This window comes from Episyrphus balteatus, chromosome 3 (genome assembly GCF_945859705.1).
Source record: "Episyrphus balteatus chromosome 3, idEpiBalt1.1, whole genome shotgun sequence".
NCBI lineage: Eukaryota > Metazoa > Arthropoda > Insecta > Diptera > Syrphidae > Episyrphus > Episyrphus balteatus.
The window spans coordinates 96998033-97017450 of NC_079136.1; the positions used below are offsets into that span (position 1 = coordinate 96998033).

The 19418-nt window shown below is 30.9% G+C and overlaps 1 long non-coding RNA gene across 1 annotated transcript; it reads right to left on the minus strand.

Annotated features, from left to right (window-relative positions):
• Window positions 1-941: 941 nt before the first annotated feature.
• Window positions 942-7590, minus strand: LOC129916680 (uncharacterized). The gene is made up of 3 exons (XR_008772528.1): window positions 7451-7590; window positions 1050-1656; window positions 942-964 (listed from the first exon to the last, which is right to left on the minus strand). It is a non-coding gene; the product is annotated as an uncharacterized LOC129916680 (long non-coding RNA).
• Window positions 7591-19418: the final 11828 nt, after the last annotated feature.

Below are 19418 nucleotides of genomic sequence, written 5' to 3' on the forward strand. Positions count from 1 at the left end.
GTTTTTGAGATAACCTCAAAAAATGTCACGAAAACAAAAAAAAATTTCTCCGATCTGGATGTGCGAAAATGTTAATCATATACTTTTTGGATCGCTGAATCCAGATTCGAAGTCAATTTTGCCCTATCACGTCAGGTTTCTGAGATATCCTCAAAAAAATGTCAAAGCCAAAAAAACAAAATTTCTTATCTGGGGTTGCGTCTAGGTTTTTCATATAGTTTTTGGGTTGCTAAAACCGAATCCGAACTCTATTTTTTGAGATATCCTCAAAAAATGTCAGATAAGAACTTTTTTTTTTTAGTTTAGACATTTTTTGAGGATATTTCAAAAACCTGACGTGATACGCCAAAATAGACTTCGGATTCGGTTTCAGCGACCCAAAAACTATATGAAAAACTTAGTTGCAACCCCAGATAAGAACTTTTGTTTTTTAGATTTTTTTGAGGATATCTCAGAAACCTGACGTGATAGGGTGAAATTGACTTCGAATCTGGATTTAGCGATCCAAAAACTATATTATTAACATATTCGCACACCCAGATCAGAGAAAAAAATGTTTTGTTTTCGTGACATTTGATGAGGTTATCTCGAAAACGTGACGTGATGGAGCAAAACGGACTTCGGATTCGGTTTCAGAGACCCAAAAACTATATGAAAAACCTAGTCGCAACCCCAGGTCAGAACTTTTATATTTTTTTGTGTGGCTGTGTTATTAAAAGCAAAGCGAGTTTTATTATATAAACAAATTATAAAAGTAAGTTTCTTCTAGAACAATGCACATCACTAAAAATTCTAGAATGCTTTCCTTTAAAAAATCAATAGAATTTACAAAACACGGAACTGCTTATAGAAAAGATTAATTGGTAATATCTCTCATATTGATTTTTAAATTTTTCTGATCGTTACTGAACTAAATATTATTTTTAACCTATTGTGTTCATCTTTTTTGTAAATGTTTTTCTATCTACATATATGGTATTGTGTATATTAATTTTGTTTTTTTTTTTTTTTCAAAATTGGCAAGCATTTATTTAAATATATCCACTTACCCGTATACTGTAAGATATCTTATACATGATCTTAATGAAGTTAAAATTTAAAATAGTTGGCAGCATTGGTGTTCTGTGTATCCGTCTGTTATTGAATGTTGGTCGCTTTTGCGAATTAAACCATCCTGGGACTTGATCTCGTTGACAATTCACTTTCAATTTTAACTCTCCCAGAGAAAAATTTGTTGAAAATCGTTTTTCTTTTATAAAATGTATAAGTACAAATATTTGATCATCAATAAAATACTTTTAATTATGTACTTTTTTGCAATTATTAAAATTCAGCATGAAAAATAAGTATTTTAATAATAAAGTTGCTCATCGTTTTTAGTACTGCTTATTTTTGATAAGCATAACAAAACTGATTTTGTTGTTGTTATAGTTGCATAATTATTTAAATCTTTGTCAAAAACGATACATGTCCTCATCATGGGGCATTAAAAGATTGGGGATTTACGCTATTCTTGTTGTTTTTATGTTTTGTTTTTTTTTTTTTTTATTTTACATAAATATTACAACGATTGGTTTCAAATTGATTAAAATTTTTATTTTCAATAAATTTTGTGAACGTTGATGTTGAATTTGATCTGGATTTTTTTTTTTCAAACTGAAATAGAAATAAATATTCATTAGGCACTCCTGGCATTACAATAAAAATTTTGTATTTTTGAGCAAATGCTTTATATGTAAGTGTAGAAAACACTACTTCTACTAATAATATGCTTACGATAATGTAAGTGACATGGCGGTTGGATGACATTGGTGACAAATAAAAGGTAAGAAGCGATACACAATTCAACCGCAACACTATTGTAGTACTTCAAGGAATGTCGATCAGTTTACAATTGAACCCAAACTTGGCATTCCGTCAAGGATCTACATATATAGAAGATTCATTTTTTTTTTGTTTGTTAATAAACTAATGATGATGTCTTTTAGTATTTACTGAGCACTATCATTATTATTATTACTTTTATAAAACAAACTTAAGCCTTGCTGAAAAAATAAATACATTGTGTGCTTTTAGTACTATGTTGTATGGAGAATAAAATTTTAAAATGCGTTTTTCTCGAAATGAGTTGGAGGTGACTTGTGCTGTTTTTCCCCTGGATGCTTTAACTGAAAATGGAATGCGTAGTGCTTGAAAAATTGCATTAAAACACTTTCTTTAGAGAAAAACAATTAATGCTCGATTTGTTTATTTTGTATAAAATCGAAAATATGGTTTTGGAACAATAAGACGATTGCATATCACAACTACACGGCTCGTTTTGCCATTATTCCGTGTAATCTATCGCTTTTATATTACTGTGTGACTATGCAAGAATCATAAAATTAAGAAAATTAATTACAGTGATGGAAAAATTAATAGAAACAACAATTTATACTAAATGAAAACTTAAATAATATTTATAAGCTCTTTAATAGATCCAACGGAAAATTTTACGAAGGCCAGAGAACACAGAATTCAATCTAAGTATTTTTAAAAGAAAAATTGCAGCAGTGTGGTCCAATTTTTTGATTTTTACATTTCCGTTGTTCCCCACTCAAAAATTGGTTGCATATAGGTTTTGTATTACTCATCTGAAATTTCAGCTTTTTAGGTGAAGTGTAAGTGGGCGCTCAACAGGCTCAAAGTTTATGCTCAGATGCTGTTCTAGCTAGGTGCTCATGCCTAGTTATTAAAATTTTTTTTTAATTTATCAAGCGAATTAAGTTGTGACGTGGCAAAGTTTTTCATGATTTGTTTTTTCTTTCATAAAAAACCACTAGTTAAGTGAGGTTTTCACAGATTTTTTTTGTTCATTTAAATTCGCCTGTAAGTATTTTTTGCTTAAAGCTAAAACAAAACAGAACTAATCAATGAAATATGAATGACTCAAAACCAAAGAAACATGAAAATAATTAACTTGGTTATCGGAAGCATGCGTGCTTATCATATTTAAGCAAAATTCCAACTCCAAGCCAAGTCCTATTACGATATAATCAGATATTAAGGGTAACAAAGTCTAATATTTCAAATCTGATGAGCGCCCTCTTTCTTTTATTTTTGAGAGCTAAAACATTCAGCATAATATGTTGGTATAGATGTCTGTAGCAAAATAATGGGTGGGGAAGTAATGAATTGTATGGTTTATTTTTTTGCCTTATAACGTGGACCACACTAATCTGCAGTTTGGCCTATCTTTTGAATAAAAGAAAAAATGTTTGCTATCCAAAACGTCCGAATTCCGGACGTTGCAATATTGCCATTCGCAAATGAGGACATGCCAATTTTGTGGGAGTTTCTGCAGTACAATGACCACAAGCACTCCTCAAAACTGGGAACAAAATGGTTTCGCAACAAAAAACTTAGTGTTATGGAGTGGCCATCCTCAGTCACCTGACCTTTACTTTATGGAACACCTTTAGAGAGTTCTTAAGCGAAGGATTGGTGACACTAGGTCTAAGAACAAGCAAGAACTGTAGACAAACATAACAAAATGCATTATACTCTACCACTGTGCAAAATTGGTGGTTTCTATGGGACGAAGTTGTGAGAGGGTTTAAAAGGGAAAGGTGCAACAACAAAGTTTTAAAAGAGTCGATAGGTATTTTTATAGAAAAGCACTCTTTTTATACCAAAAAGTATAAAAACTCAACTTTGTTGCTATTTTTTTTTTCAGATTAAGAGGGTTACGGAGAAAACGCGTACTCGTCTTCTCTGTTAGCGTCTTTGTCTGTGAATAATTTTTACTAATGAGTAATGAGCCCTTAAGCCCCACAAAGTTTCAAAGATTGATTCCTCAACGAGATAAACTGGATAACAAGTGTCAAAATGTCCTCAAAGTTAAAATGGTATGGTTGATTATAACCAGGTTATAAGGAGACTCATAACAATTATATATAAGATACTTAAATAGAACACTACCCACTCATTTTATATTGTCATGTTTGGAGAAATAAATCCTGAGATCTTGCAAAATTGCAATATCATTATGTGCCCTTAATTATGAAAGTGGACTAAGTCACTCCTAAAAATGGCATCAAATCTAGCCTAAAAATAATTATTATTTAAGGGGTAAAGTTTATTTGAAAGCGGAATTGCAGTAAATAAACTTCTTTATTGCTCCTCTAGTGATTTCATACAAAAAATAAAATTAAATCGTTATAAGAAAATTATTATGTAAGTTTTTCTTCAAACAATGCAAAAAGTGACTTAGTCCACTTTCATAATCAAGGGCACATATGGGTAATTCCATGAAAAAGTGGACACGAATTTTGAACAAATTATGCAGTCTTTTTTACTTTTTTTATTAGCAAATTACTATTTACAAACGGCAACTCTTTATGCAAGTTGCAAGAAAAGATTCTTTGTTGTATTCCTTTATGGATAGACATAAAATTCAGGGAATTTAATAATCTTAAAGCATTTTTATAGCATAAGTTTGCCAACAACAGAAGAATTTCACTTGAAAATGACGGAAAAACAAGCAAGCTGAAAATATGATGAGTCTAATAGTGACGATGACAATATCCCCTCGTGAGTGCTAAAATAAGTTAACATTTAAGCAAGCTTCGTTACACACTATTCGATTAAAAAACTTGAGTGAAAATGCATCTTTTCTTTACTTTTGGAACCACAAATCACAGGTAACATGAGTTACCAAAATAATGTAACGTGAGTTACCTAGATATTTTAAAATTTTTCCTCGAAATATTGAATAAATGTTTGGTTTTGTCACTAATATTAAAAGTTTGTAATTTTTTATGTATGGAATCTTCGTTTAATAGACCAGTGCCAATCCGGTTTTCAGAGGGCAAAAGTTGAACAAATTATTAGCAGCATAAGGGTGGTGGGAAAATTTAGGATAAATGGTATATGAAAGGGGAAAAATAAATTGCCCACAAAAAAATTGGGGGAAAGGGGGTGGGTGGGCGAAAAAGTGGGGTGGGTGTCAAAAATCATGGTTTTTTACGATTTCTGTCAAAGCTAGACGCCCTATCGAAAAAAGTCAAATGCAAAAGTTGTAGGTAGTATAAATGTCTACAACTTTTACTCAAACAATTTTTTTCTATAACCTCAAAAATATTGGAAAAAATGCAAAAATACGATTTTTTGATTTTTTATTTTTATCTTTTACAAAAATGGTTGGATCTCAAAAACGTGATGTTATAGAATTTTTCTGACTTCGTATTCGAGCTCAGCGCACAAAAAACCATTAGAAAAATATACTTTGACTTCTATAAAAAAAACTTTTTGACTAGTGAATTCGAACAGGGAAGAAAAAATCGAATGCCTTGTTCGAATTCACTAGTCAAAAAGTTATAGAAGTCAAAGTATATTTTTCTAATGGTTTTTTGTGCGCTGAGCTCGAATCCGAAGTCAAAAAAATTCTATCACATCACGTTTTTGAGATATTACCATGCAAAACATCACAAAAATAGTGTTTTGGACGTTCAAAATTCAATATCTCAAAAACTTTTCACGTTAGAGCTATTCTAATGCTAGATTCAAATTAAGAAGGTCAAAGGCCATTAGAAAAGTATAATTTAGTTTCTATGGAAAATTATTTCTCGCCAATATTACTGTCATTTACGGAAAAATCGATCTTGAAAATCGTTTTTTTGTTTTTTTTTTCAATTTTTCTCAATATTTTCTAAAACAAAAGTATAGTTTTTCCACACAATCTTAAATTATAGGTTTTAATCTAAATAATTTCATTTCAAACATTTCAAAAATCAAAAATTTTTTCGGTAACTTTTTTGATTGAAAAATAGGCTATTTTTTCAAATTAAATTCGTCAAAAATCCAAAAATTCACTTTTTGCTCAAAAAACATTTTTAATAGATAGAAAACATAACAAAGTAGTTTTTTACCAAGTTTTGTTAAAATCCAACCATTTTTGTAAAAGATAAAAATAAAAAATAAAAAAATCGTATTTTTGCATTTTTTCCAATATTTTTGAGGTTATAGAAAAAAATTGTTTGAGTAAAAGTTGTAGACATTTATACTACCTACAACTTTTGCATTTGACTTTTTTCGATAGGGCGTCTAGCTTTGACAGAAATCGTAAGAAACCATGATTTTTGACACCCACCCCACTTTTTCGCCCACCCACCCCCTTTCCCCCAATTTTTTTGTGGACAATTTATTTTTCCCCTTTCATATACCATTTATCCTAAATTTTCCCTCCACCCATATGCTGCTAATAATTTTTTTATTTTCAAAAATTATTGGCACTGGTCTATAAAACAAATTAAGATTCTTAATTTCACATAAAAACTTCATACTGCCGGACTCTTAAAATTCGTGTCCGATTTTTGTAACGTGAGTTACCATCAAACTTTTATTTTTCCCAAGCAAATGTTAAAAATAAAGACAATTTTTTTAGTTAATTTTGAAAGTAATAGTTATGCTCCATTCATGGATAGTAATTTCGTATCAATTTACATTAAAATTGAAAAAAAAATATATTTATGTGTTGGAAATTTTTGTGAATGTATCGTGAGTTACCATGGAATTGCCCATATACAATTTTCCCATACAAAAACAAGATACATACATAGCATTTACATTTGACCGCAAATTAAGGAAAATATGCCTATGCAAATGAAAAAACACCTAAATTCTATAACGGCCATATTATTCACTCTGGATTTAGTTTGGATTTAAGAGAATTTTAAATCCAATGCGTTAAATCTGAATTTCATAAATCCAAGGATTTAATTTTTTGGTCATATTATTCACTCAAAAAAATTATATGTTTATTCAATAAATTTTGTATAATTTGCATTTATCTTTATTTTTCCTTCACAAAATACGTGAAAAAACAACTGAACACTGTGGAAATTAATTTTACATCTGGATTTATAAAGTTAAACAGACCTCCAGAGAGCAGTTTAAATTTGTTTGGATTTAACGAGATTGGATTTAAAAAATTGGATTTAAGATTGGATTTAAGTAGTGAATATTATGGAATTGGATTTGTTTTTGACATTTGACATTGTTTACATCCAGATGTATTTTTTAAACTAGTGAATAATATGGCCGTTAGCCTCGAAAAATTCAAATCCACAAAACCGGCAGGCTTGCCGCAGATCATTTGTGCGAAGCAGATGCGTCGGAAAGTTATGATGTTCTCGACACCGAAGAAAGGAAGAAAACACAAATGTCGACTTTATGGTTCTATTTTTGTCAAAAAAAAACTAAAAAAAAAAAATAATAGTGTTGAAAGAAGTCTCTTGGAGGACATTTCAAAGATTTTTTTTTATTTACATTTTTATATACCTACATAATGAAATTTGATATACATAATAAGGAACCAAGAAATAACACTGCCTTTGATGTTAGTACCTTCATATAATTTAAGTAATTTATTGAGGTATTCAATATAATTTAAATACAATGAGAAACTTACATTTAACAACTTGTTTGCTTTTTTTAAAGATGATGAAATTCTCAGTTTTCAAAAAATCGATCTAAGAAGTTTCAGTTTTAAGAACACGAAATACATCTCAAATTGAAGAACCAAATATACAGTCATGTGTATTTTCTGTAACTTTTAACACTTAAATTCGTAGGAAATTATTTTTGCTTCAATAATCGAATTCGACTTAAATTGAAGAAATACAAATAACATTAAAAATTGTTATTTGTATTCTTAAAAGGTAGTTAATATTTCTTTGTGAAAACTGCGTTTTTTGCACTCGCACTCTTCGTTCTCTCTACATCTGCAGACTGCAGTAAGCCATTCACAAATCGATTTTTGTTTATCATGGAATGAACTGGAATTAAAAATCATTCATTTGTAATTCATTTTGATATTCTGTTCTGTCAAATACTTCCAGTTCCGAATTGTGGAAGTAAAATTTGATTTTCCTTAAGGTGCAAACAAACGATAGCGTACCCTTCAAGCAAGAAAACTGAGTTGAGAAAAGTCACTCTGACCTCAAAACGAGAAAAACGGGGTTGCACTCACACACTTACAACTTTTTGTGTATGAACACAAAGTCGAAGAAGAAATCGTGGTGAAAAAACCATTACATATAAAATCGGGTCCGCGGTGATTATAATTTCCATACTAATTTGAGCCGCCGTGGGACCCGTTTCGTAATCGAGTTCGGACTCAGGCGGAGCGGATTCGGACCGAGGTCGGACTCGTTTGCTTGGGAATCTAAAAAAAATCTAATGACACTTTTTTTCTACGAGATATCGTTTATCGTGTTTTAAAATGTGTCAAATATCGAAAATATAAGTTTTTTGCCAATTTCTCTTAAAGCATAGTAAGCAGCTGAAGGGAAACGAAATTTTCTATACAAAATTTTGTTAAAGAAATCTTGAACGAAATAAAATTTGTTTTGTTTTTGCATTTAAACTAATTATCTGATGTTTTTTCTTGAACTTTTGTTTTATTTTTTTATTATTTTTACTTTGCTATAATACCTAATATTATGTATTTGGATTTATTTTTGGCATTTCAATTTCCTTACATCCAGATGTATTTTTTAAACTAGTGAATAATATGGCCGTTAGTCTTTCAAAAAGAAAAAAAAAATTTTATTTGGCCAAAATTGAATTTTTGTAACTAGATTTTTTTGAGAAAAAAACCCGTTAAAACCGGGACCACAAAAAACCGAAAAAAAAGGGTTAACTGAAGCAAAAAACCGAAACCGGTGCAGTGCATCTGTTTAATTGATAAGGCTGTTCAGCCGCTGTTGCAACCATATTATTGTATTTTTATAAAAATTGTCTTTCACATCTTAAACATGAAATTTTTAAACCTTTTTAAATACAACACGATTTTTATAAAACAGGAAAAAGTATGTTTCATGAACATGATTAACAAAACAAGTCTTTGTAATTTTTTCTTATAATTAATATAGCGCAGAATTTTGTCAATAACACTGGTCAACAAAATTTAACTTTTTTTTGCCACAAGAACCAAAATATACTTTTCTAGTACTAGTAGTTTTTGGGGTGCTGAACCCGAATCTGTAGTCAGAAAAATTTGATTAGCTTCCGTTTTTGAAATATTTCCGTTATAAAATGCTAAAAAACGTCATTTTGGCTGTTTTCGAGGTTCTGTTTTTATGTGGGGTAATTCATTACAAACAAATTTGTAACGGTTATTATAAGAACAGATATTCTTCTTTCAAAAACTGTTTAAATTTTCCCGATATCTCTTTTATTGCTCGAGATATCTTAAGGCTGAGTGGACCACGTAAAAATCGGGTTATCGTTTACAAATCGGTGAATAACTTTTACATTTTTAAAGATAATTGAATGAAATAAATTTTATTATATAGGTAATAAACAAGGCTAAATATCTTCATCCCCATAATTTCCAAATTTGTCCACTTGTAATTAAGAGAGAACAAAACATGATAAAATTTTCGTTGTTTTAGAACGACCTGAATGACATTGGTTTGTTTCTTAGTTAGACTAAAATTTTTATTTTTTTTATTTCTATTTTGGATTGAGGTTGAATCAAACTACGGAGTAAAACTATTTTGAAAAACTAAAAATGTATTTTTCATAGAAAAAAATTAATCGAAACTGAAGCTATTTTTCCTTATGTTACAATGTTTGAACATGTGTAACTTCTGCAATTATTAATAAAATTCATCGAAATAAAAAGAAATAAGTAACTCAACTCAAATACTAACACATTGATTAGTTTAAGAAATTTATATTAAGTTTTAAGGGCTTAAACAACAAAAAAATGGTAAAAAGTCATTTTTTCTTAACTTTTTTAAAACAAAGTGGTTTAATTTCTTTGTTTTTCAAAGTATGATTTTGATTTTTATTTTATTTAAAAGCTTAGTTTATTGACTATGGAGTAAAGGTATATTTTGTTGGAAAATATTATTTTGTAACCCTCCAATCGCTTTTAAAGGAGTCCCAAAAACAATAAACTGTACTAAGAAACCAGAATTTTTAGATTTTTTGTTATATTTTTTTTATTTTTTTTCATTATTTTTTCTATCAATATCAAGTTAGAAAACAAAAATTGCTTAAATAGTTTTCTTACAATTAATTTTTGAAAAAGAGTCTACTTTCCATTTTTTTCCTCAGAAATTCATGGAATGCGTATGTATTGGAATTTGTAGTTCAAACAAATTCCGCTGGCGCTAGTTGTATCTCTCTCTTTATTATCTTCTATTTTGTTTCTACATGATCTCTCGCACTCGCTCTGTCGAGTGGTTGTTTGGTGGTATAAAGAATAAGATGAACTTAGGTATCTGCATTCTAAATATTGTTTGTACATAGGTTTTTCCATAAAAAAGGACTGGCGCCAGGCAAGCTCATCGCGCATGCAAAGTGTTGTTGTTTTTTCGCGAAAATGAGAGGATACAGGAAATGGATCTCTCGCACGTTCGCAATATATGGTATCTGGTGTTGCGTGGTAGGTATATGGAATAGGATAAACGAGTTTTTTTTTTGTATTCTTATTTTTTTTTATGTTTACGAGCGATCTGGAAGAAAAATCAAGTGAAGAAATTAACAAGGAAATCGTTTTGGGAACAATGTTAGCTGGAAATGGTTACACTCAATCTAAACGAGTTCTTGAAGCTGTCAACGTTCCGTTTATGTCCCCAAGATCATATCGAAAATTTGAAAACAAGACAAAAGAAGTATGGATCCAGTCTGCCGAGAATCAAATGAAGGATGCAATCGAAGAAGAAAAGAAGATTGCTTATGAAAATGGAAATATTGACGAAGACGGCAAGCCGTTGATTACGGTAGTTACGGATGGAGCGTGGTCGCACAGATCATATGGAACTAAATATTCATCCTTGTCTGGTGTAGCAACAATAATTGGTTTTAACACTAAGAAAGTTTTATATTATAACGTCAGAAACAAGTATTGTCATATTTGTCGGCTCAACGAAACAAAAAACTCCCCTTGCTCCTTGCTCGGAAAAAGAAATTTAGCTTCTAACATCAACAAAACTAAGAACATTGCAAGAAAAAGAAAAAGAAGTGGCGCCGACTCGTATTATGGAAACGTTGAAATGACATCCGAGATCCCAGATAAAACAAGTGAAGAATTGCTCTTAGAAAAGCAAAAAAAAACTTCAAATGATTGAGAGCAATTATTCAAGAAAAAGAGAAATTGAAGTTGAAACGCGTAATCAATCCCTTGATGAGAAGTGGTTTGATGTTAGACAACAGATGGTTACTGCTTCCAATTTCGGCAAAATATGCAAAGTAAAAAGTTTAGCCAGCTACCACAATATTATTTTGCATATTTTGAACACTCGCGTATCAAATTGCAACATGTTATGGGGCCTTCAAAACGAGAAAAAAGCAATCCAAAAACTAGAAGAAGCGATAAAAATCAAAGTAGGTACGAAAATGCGGATTTTTTATTGATGATGAGTTTCACTACCTTGCAGTGCCGGTTTAAGCACTACCGGCGCCCCTGGGCAAGATTGCAAGTGGCGCCTCTAAAAAAAAATTCATCTAAAAACAATTTTTTAAAATCACGAAAAAAAGCAATAGCAGATTATGTCTTACCTCTCATATACTTGTTAATGCATTTATTAAAAATGTGCAGTGTATTAACTTAAAAAGGTTAACTTAAAAAAAAAAATTAATTATTCATGTCATTTAGGCTAAATTGACAAGACTACCTTTATCTCTGACTTTTTTGTTTAAACACATTTAAAGATTAGGTACAGTTGGTCTTATTTGAACAATATTTTTTCAAAAACTTTTTCAACTAGGTACATTAATGTCGTTTTCGATTGGAATCACTCAATGATTCACTCATTCTGAATACAATAAAAAACTTTGAATCGCTTCCACCCAATTCTAAAATTTAATATCTGTATTGGTGAAAAATCAAATATTGTGTTTTGTTTTTTCACTAGGAGAATAAAAAACTTGCAGCACGCTTCTTAATGATTCCAGGCGCTTCCGGACGGCCAATCGAAAACAACATACCTTTATAAGTATAAGGTTTGTTCGTTGTGAGCTCTAGGGCACTCTGGGTCGCTCCGAATTCGTTGTCAAGCGTTTTTTGTAGCTCCTTTTTCAACCAGAGTTATTTCCTCTGTGTTCGATGTTCGCTGATGAAACTAAAGCTCTGTGGTGTTCGATGTAAAATGAAAACCCGAGAAATTCTGATTTTTTCACAGTTAATTGAAATGAGTTAGAGTGCCCTGGAGGGGGGAACAACGAACAGACCTATTTTTTTATTCTCACTCACAAACGTAGTTTTTATGAGAAATGGAGAAGCTGTGAATTTTGGCATTTCTGGATTTTGGGTTTTCGGGATTGTGGGTTTTCGGGATTTTGTGTTTTTGGGTTTTCGGAATTTAGGGTTTTCTGGATTTTGGGCTTTCTGGATTTTTAATTTCGGGATTCTGTCCGTCTCCCTTCTCTTTCCTTATTCATTACTATAGGGGCACCTTTGTAAAAATTAAATTGGTAGGAGGAATATTAGGATTGCTTTAGTCTTTCAAAAGAAATTGGGGCGCCTTGTTCTTCAAAGATGAACGAAGATTTTGGACACCATTGTCCTTCCGGAAGCCAAATAAATTAACCCAAAATTGGGGGGCGCCTTCATTCTTCAAAAAGTTTAGGACAAACAATACGAGCGCCGTTGAAAATGTAAAATAGAAACAAATTGGGGCGCCTTTGTGAATGTAAAAAAAAATAAAACATCGATTGGAAAGACTTCGTTATTTATATAACTTTTGTAAAAGTTCGGGGCGCCTGCGGCGCCCCTCAATTCTTGCGCCCCTGGGCGACGGCCCAGGCTGCCCCCCCCCTAAAACCGGCTCTGCTACCTTGGAGCAACACCTGACGGCTTAGTAGGCGAAGATGGCATCTGTGAAGTCAAATGCCCATCATCAATAAAAAACTTGACTATAAGCGATGCAGTTGAAAAGAAAAAACTAAAATATCTTCAGAAAAGCGGAGATACTTTTGTACTAAAAAAAAAACGACGATTATTTTTATCAAGTGCAAGGACAACTGCACATTACAAAACGATCCCATTGTTTTTTTGGTGTATGGACATCATGCGATTTTGTTTGTATTAAAATACAAAAAGACGACTCATTTTGGGAAGACAAAATAAAAAACAAACTACTAAATTTTTATAATAATCATTTTTTATTGGAATTATGTGATCCACGGATTCCAAGAAAAATGAGGGTATGGAATACGTAATATAACAGTAAACGATCAACTTTCTATTAGAATATTATTACTTTTCAAAACTATGCGTATTTTTCTAAATCTGTAACACTATTTTCTTTTTTCGTTCCATACCTTCAAATTAATTTTCAATATTCAGTAATATTATATCTAAAGCAGTCTAACATTTAAATTGTTTTTTGTTTTTTTAGTTATAAGGAATTTGTTATGTTTATCACCTTTCTAAATAAACTATTGAGTATCTTGTACCTACTTTTAATAATGAAAAAAAAGTATTGTTTTTATACCAAAACTAATTAAAATCCAAAAAATTATTATTATAATTTCGTATGTAAAAACAAAAAATATTTATTTATTTATTTTATCTAACTTAATTGAAGAGAAGTGATGTATGTACATTAGTGTGGTTCACGTTATAAGGCAAAAAAATAAACCATATAATTCATTAGTTCCCCACGCATTATTTTGCTACAGACATCAATACCAAAACATGCTGAAAGTTTTAGCCCTCAAAAGTAAAAGGAAGAGGGCGCTCATCAGCTTTGGAATATTAGACTTTGTTACCCTTACCTTACCCTTAATATCTGATTATATTGTATTAGGACTTGGCTTGAGGTTGGAATTTGGCTTAAACATGATAAGCACGCATGTTCCCGACAACCATGTAAATTATTTTCATGTTTCTTTGGTTTTGAGTCACTAGCTCGAATTTCATTGATTAATTCTGTTTTGTAAACTTTAAGCAAAAAATACTTACAGACGAATTTAAATGAACAAAAATTATTATCTGTGAAAATATCACTTAACTATTGGTTTTTTTATATGAAAAACTTTACCACATCATAACTTAATTCACTTGATAAATCAAAACAAGAGTTAATTACTAGGCATGAGGACCCAGCTATAACAGCATGTGAGCAAAAACTTTGAGCCTGTTGAGCGCCCACTTACACTTCACCTAAAAAGCTGAAATTTCACGTGTGTAATACAAAACACATATGCAACCAATTTTTGAGTGGGGAACAACCGAAATGTAAAAACCAAAAAATTGGACCACCCTAATGTACATAGATGCGCAGAAAGATAGAAAAATTCAACACTGAATATCATACCATTTTTTTCTTCATAAATATACCTACCATGACTCTTGCACATAGTAAAACCAACGGAAAACGAAAACACAAGTGAATTCGGTTGCGCAAAGCAAAACCGCAATATACACTTGCAAGGCTTGCAACCCTTTTTTTTGCTATTTCCTTGATGCTGATTTCTTTTTTCTACCTAACTAGACTTTAATTTTATGACTTTGGTTCTCTAGAAAGGGAAAGAGAATGCAAATAAAGATACCGAGAGAGAACTGAGTTGAGATGACGTTGAACGTGAGAGATGTATGGCGAAGAAAGGTCACTAATACACACAAACTCATTTACATGAAGTCTGAGTTCGTCATTCGGGGACACCCACTCTTAAGTTTCATTTAATAAGCCAAAGAGAAACTAAACTTAATCTAAAGTTCAAGTCACTGGTCACAGAATTTTTGCCACAAGAACCAAAATATACTTTTCTCAAGGTTTTCGAGCTGCTAAACTCAAATCTGCAATCGGAAAAATTCTATTAGCCTCCTAGTCTAAGAGCCGGCAGCATATTTTGGCAGTTTTGATATAACCGAAATTCGAGTGTGCACATATCTAGATATGCACCACAGTATGTCAACGGAACAAGTCTGGCAGTGATCTTTTTCAGCTTTCCCTTGCCAGACGCATCCAAAGTGCAGCAAAAAATCAACTTTTGGCGTTTTGGTATAACCGAATAAATGATACACCAAAAAATCATAAAAAATCCCCTGATTTCGAATCTGTGGGTACCGCAAGTTTCTTTTTCAGCTTTCCCCCCGCCAGACCGCTTTAAAGCATTTTTAAGTGCATTTTTCTAATAAAAGCCCTGATTACTTATTTTCTGTTAGGTATAACCGTATGATGGTAACAAATTAATATTCTATGTCTATTCCAGGTCTAGAAAATATAATTTTTAGCCAGCTATTTTTCAGCCTTCCCTCTGCCAGACGCATCCAAAGTGCAGTCAAAAATCAACTTTTGGCGTTTTTCTAGGTATTACCCCAATAAATGATACACCAAAAAATCATAAAAAATCCCCTGATTTCAAAAATGTGGGTACCAGAAGTTTTTTTTTAGCTTTCGCCCCCCCAGACCGCTTTGAAGCATTTTGAAATGCATTTTTCTAATAAAAAACCTAATAGCTTATTTTCTGTTGGGTATAACCGTATGACGGTAACAAATTAAAATTCTATGTCTATTCCTGGTTTAGAAAATATAAGTTTAAGCTAGATATTTTTCAGCCTTCCCTCTGCCAGACGCCCTTAAAGGTTTCCCAAACAGGTTTTTCCATAGGAAAAACACCTAGTTTCTGTTTTTTTCTTATAAAATTGAAATAATATTTTTTTGTTTAGAGTAACCATATGATGGTCAAATATTAACTTTCTCTGCCTTTCCTGATTTAGAAAATGTAAGTTTAAGCCAGTTTTGTTTCAGCCTACCCTCTGCCAGACGCCCTAAAATTTATCTCAATAGTACGGGAAAGTTAGATTTTGCTATATGGGGCATGGGGGTCTGGGAAAAAATCCGAAATGCATGTTGTATTCAGGGATTAAAAGAGCATAAACCCAGGGATCGAAAGAGTCTAAAGCCACATTTTGTACAACCGCACCAAGAATCATTTTGTTTGTCCCTATACAAAAAATTGCAATTTTTTGAAGTTTTTTGCCTATAGATCGAAAACGGTGAACGGTCTGTCAAATCGAAAAACCAATATTGTAACAAATGAAGGTAATTAAAAGATCTACAACTTTTACAACGAACAAATTTAAAAAAAAACGCTCAAGTAAAAGAGATATGACAAAAATAAGAAAATCACTTTTTGACGTCTTTAAAAAAAAAACACCCTAACTTTTAAACCAAAGGGATAATCGAAAAATGTTATTTAACATATATTGTAGAAAATTAAATTATTTCAAGTTTGTCATACATTGTTTTTTCTGTAGGTTCAAAAATACGGGGGTTATGTGAAAAACTAAAATTTGTATTAAAAAAAAATGGCGGCCAAATGCTCCTGGTGCGATGGAACAAAATTTGGTTTACGACTCGTGTCTTTATGCCTTTCGAGCCCTGAAGTCAAAATGCATTTCGGATTTTTTAACAGACCTCCATGCCCCATATAGCAAAATCTAACTTTCCCGTACTATTGAGATACCTTTTAGGGCGTCTGGCAGAGGGTAGGCTGAAACAAAACTGGCTTAAACTTACATTTTCTAAATCAGGAAAGGCAGAGAAAGTTAATATTTGGCCATCATATGGTTACTCTAAACAAAAAAATATTATTTCAATTTTATAAGAAAAAAACAGAAACTAGGTGTTTTTCCTATGGAAAAACCTGTTTGGGAAACCTTTAAGGGCGTCTGGCAGAGGGAAGGCTGAAAAATATCTAGCTTAAACTTATATTTTCTAAATCAGGAATAGACATAGAATTTTAATTTGTTACCGTCATACGGTTATACATAACAGAAAATAAGCTATTAGGTTTTTTATTAGAAAAATGCATTTCAAAATGCTTCAAAGCGGTCTAGGGGGGCGAAAGCTAAAAAAAAACTTCTGGTACCCACATTTTTGAAATCAGGGGATTTTTTATGATTTTTTGGTGTATCATTTATTCGGTTATACCAAAACGCCAAAAGTTGATTTTTTGCTGCACTTTGGATGCGTCTGGCAAGGGAAAGCTGAAAAAGATCACTGCCAGACTTTTTCCGTTGAGATACTGTGGTGCATATCTAGATATGTGCACACTCGAATTTCGGTTATATCAAAACTGCCAAAATATGCTGTCGGCTCTCGGTCTATCCGTTCTTGAAATATAACCGTTATAAAAAAAACCCTTTTTTGCATTTTATAACGGTAATATTTCAAGAATAAAGGCTAATAGAATTTTTCTGATTGTGGATTCGAGTTCAGCAACCCAAAAACCTTCAGAAAAGTATATTTTGATTCTTGTGGCAAAAAAAGTTTAATTTGGTTGGCCAGTGTTGTTTCTGAATCAAAGACCACTACTTAAATTTTAAATATCTCGGGCAATAAAAGAGATATCGGGAAAATTTAAACAGTTTTTGAAAGAAGAATATCTGTTCTTATAATAACCGTTACATATTTTGTTTGTAATGAATTACCGCATATAAAAACAGAACCTCGAAAACAGCCAAAATTAAGTTTTTTTGACATTTTCTAACGGTAATATTTTAAAAACGAAGGCCAATCAAAGTTTTCTGACTTCAGATTCGGATTCAGCACCCCAAAAAATACTAGAAAAGTATATTTTGGTTCTTGTGGCAAAAACCTTGTTGACCAGTGTAATTCAAATATTATTAAAGCGCCATGACACGTAACGCAATACATATATCGTGAATTAGGTATAAGGAACTTGGGGAATATGTACTTTCCTGGTAGTTAAACCTGTCCTGGTGCAACGACCATTTTGTTGTTTCATTCTTTATAGATATTCTATTAAAATTTTAATTACTGTTGCTATTATACATTTGGAAACCAATATTTTTAAATTCCTCTATATCCATGCATTTACATGGTATCTGTAAAACAATACAGAGTAAATAATAAAAAAATACACAATTTTTAATAGTATAATTTATTTTATTTATTTTTGGCAAAAAGACAATAATAAAAACATTATAACTAAATACATTTTGGATTTATTGGATCACATTTGCTTATCTTAATATAATACAACTAATAAATTAAAAAAATAGTATATGGGTAATTCCATGAAAAAGTGGACACGAATTTTGAACAAATTATGCAGTTTTTTTTACTTTTTGTAATAGCAAATTACTATTTACAAACGGTAACACTTTATGCAAGTTGCAAGAAAAGATTCTTTGTTGTATTCCCTTATGGATAGAAATTAAATTCAAGGAGAATAAATAATCTTAAAGCATTTTTAAAGCATAAGCTGCCAACTACAGAAGAATTTCACATGAAAATGACGGAAAAACAAGCCCACAGAAAATTGGATGAATCTAATAGTGACCATGACAATATGCCCTCGTGATTGCTAAAATAAATTAACATTTAAGCAAGCTTCGTTACACAATATTCGATTTAAAAAAAACTTGAGTGAAAATGCATCTTTTCTTTACTTTTGGAACCACAAATCGCAGGTAACATGAGTTACTAAAATAATGTAACGTGAGTTACCTAAACATTTTAAAAATGTTCCTCGAAATATCGAATAAATGTTTGGTTTTGTCACTAATATTAAAAGTTTGTAATTTTGTATGTATGAAATCTTCATTTAAAACAAATTAAGATTCTTAATTTCGCAGAAAAACTTCATACTGTGGGACTCTTAAATCTCGTGTCCGATTTTTGTAACGTGAGTTACCATCATACTTTTATTTATCCCAAGCAAATACTAAAATTAAAGAAAATTTTTTTTGTTAATTATGAAAGTAATGGTTATGCTCCGTTCATGAATAATAAATTCGTATCAATTTATATTAAAATTAACAAAAAAAAAATTATTTATGTATCGGAAATTTTTGTGAATGTAACGTGAGTTACCATGGAATTGCCCATATTCTTTCAAACATCAATTACACTAACTAAAAAGTGTTTATACCAAATATAACCTCTAACTGATGTTGAAAAATTGGTATTAAAACAAATAAGATTTTGATCTGGCAAAAGTTTGATAACTATTTTATCTTACAAATTAACAATATTTTCTTATACTCATATAAATGTTGTTTATTTAACAAACGTTTTCGAGAATTCTTCTCATCTTCAGGTATAAATCAAATTAAAAATATTATTTTAAATTTAAATTTACACAAAAATCAATTTATACAAATTTCTTAAATTTTAAAAAATTTAAATTATTTTAAAGTAATTTTTAAAAGTATCAAATAAAAATGTATGCATTTTGGTTTAACTTGGTTTTAGTACAAAATAAGATCAATGAATAAATGCGTTTTAGAATTTATATATTTACAAAATAACATTTACATAGTTACATTAATTTATAAGTTTATATTATACATGATGAATTATTTATTCATTTTTGCATTACATTCACAAACTGAACTACGCTATTTTAAAAATTTACTAAAATATTTAAATTTTTTAAGGATGATG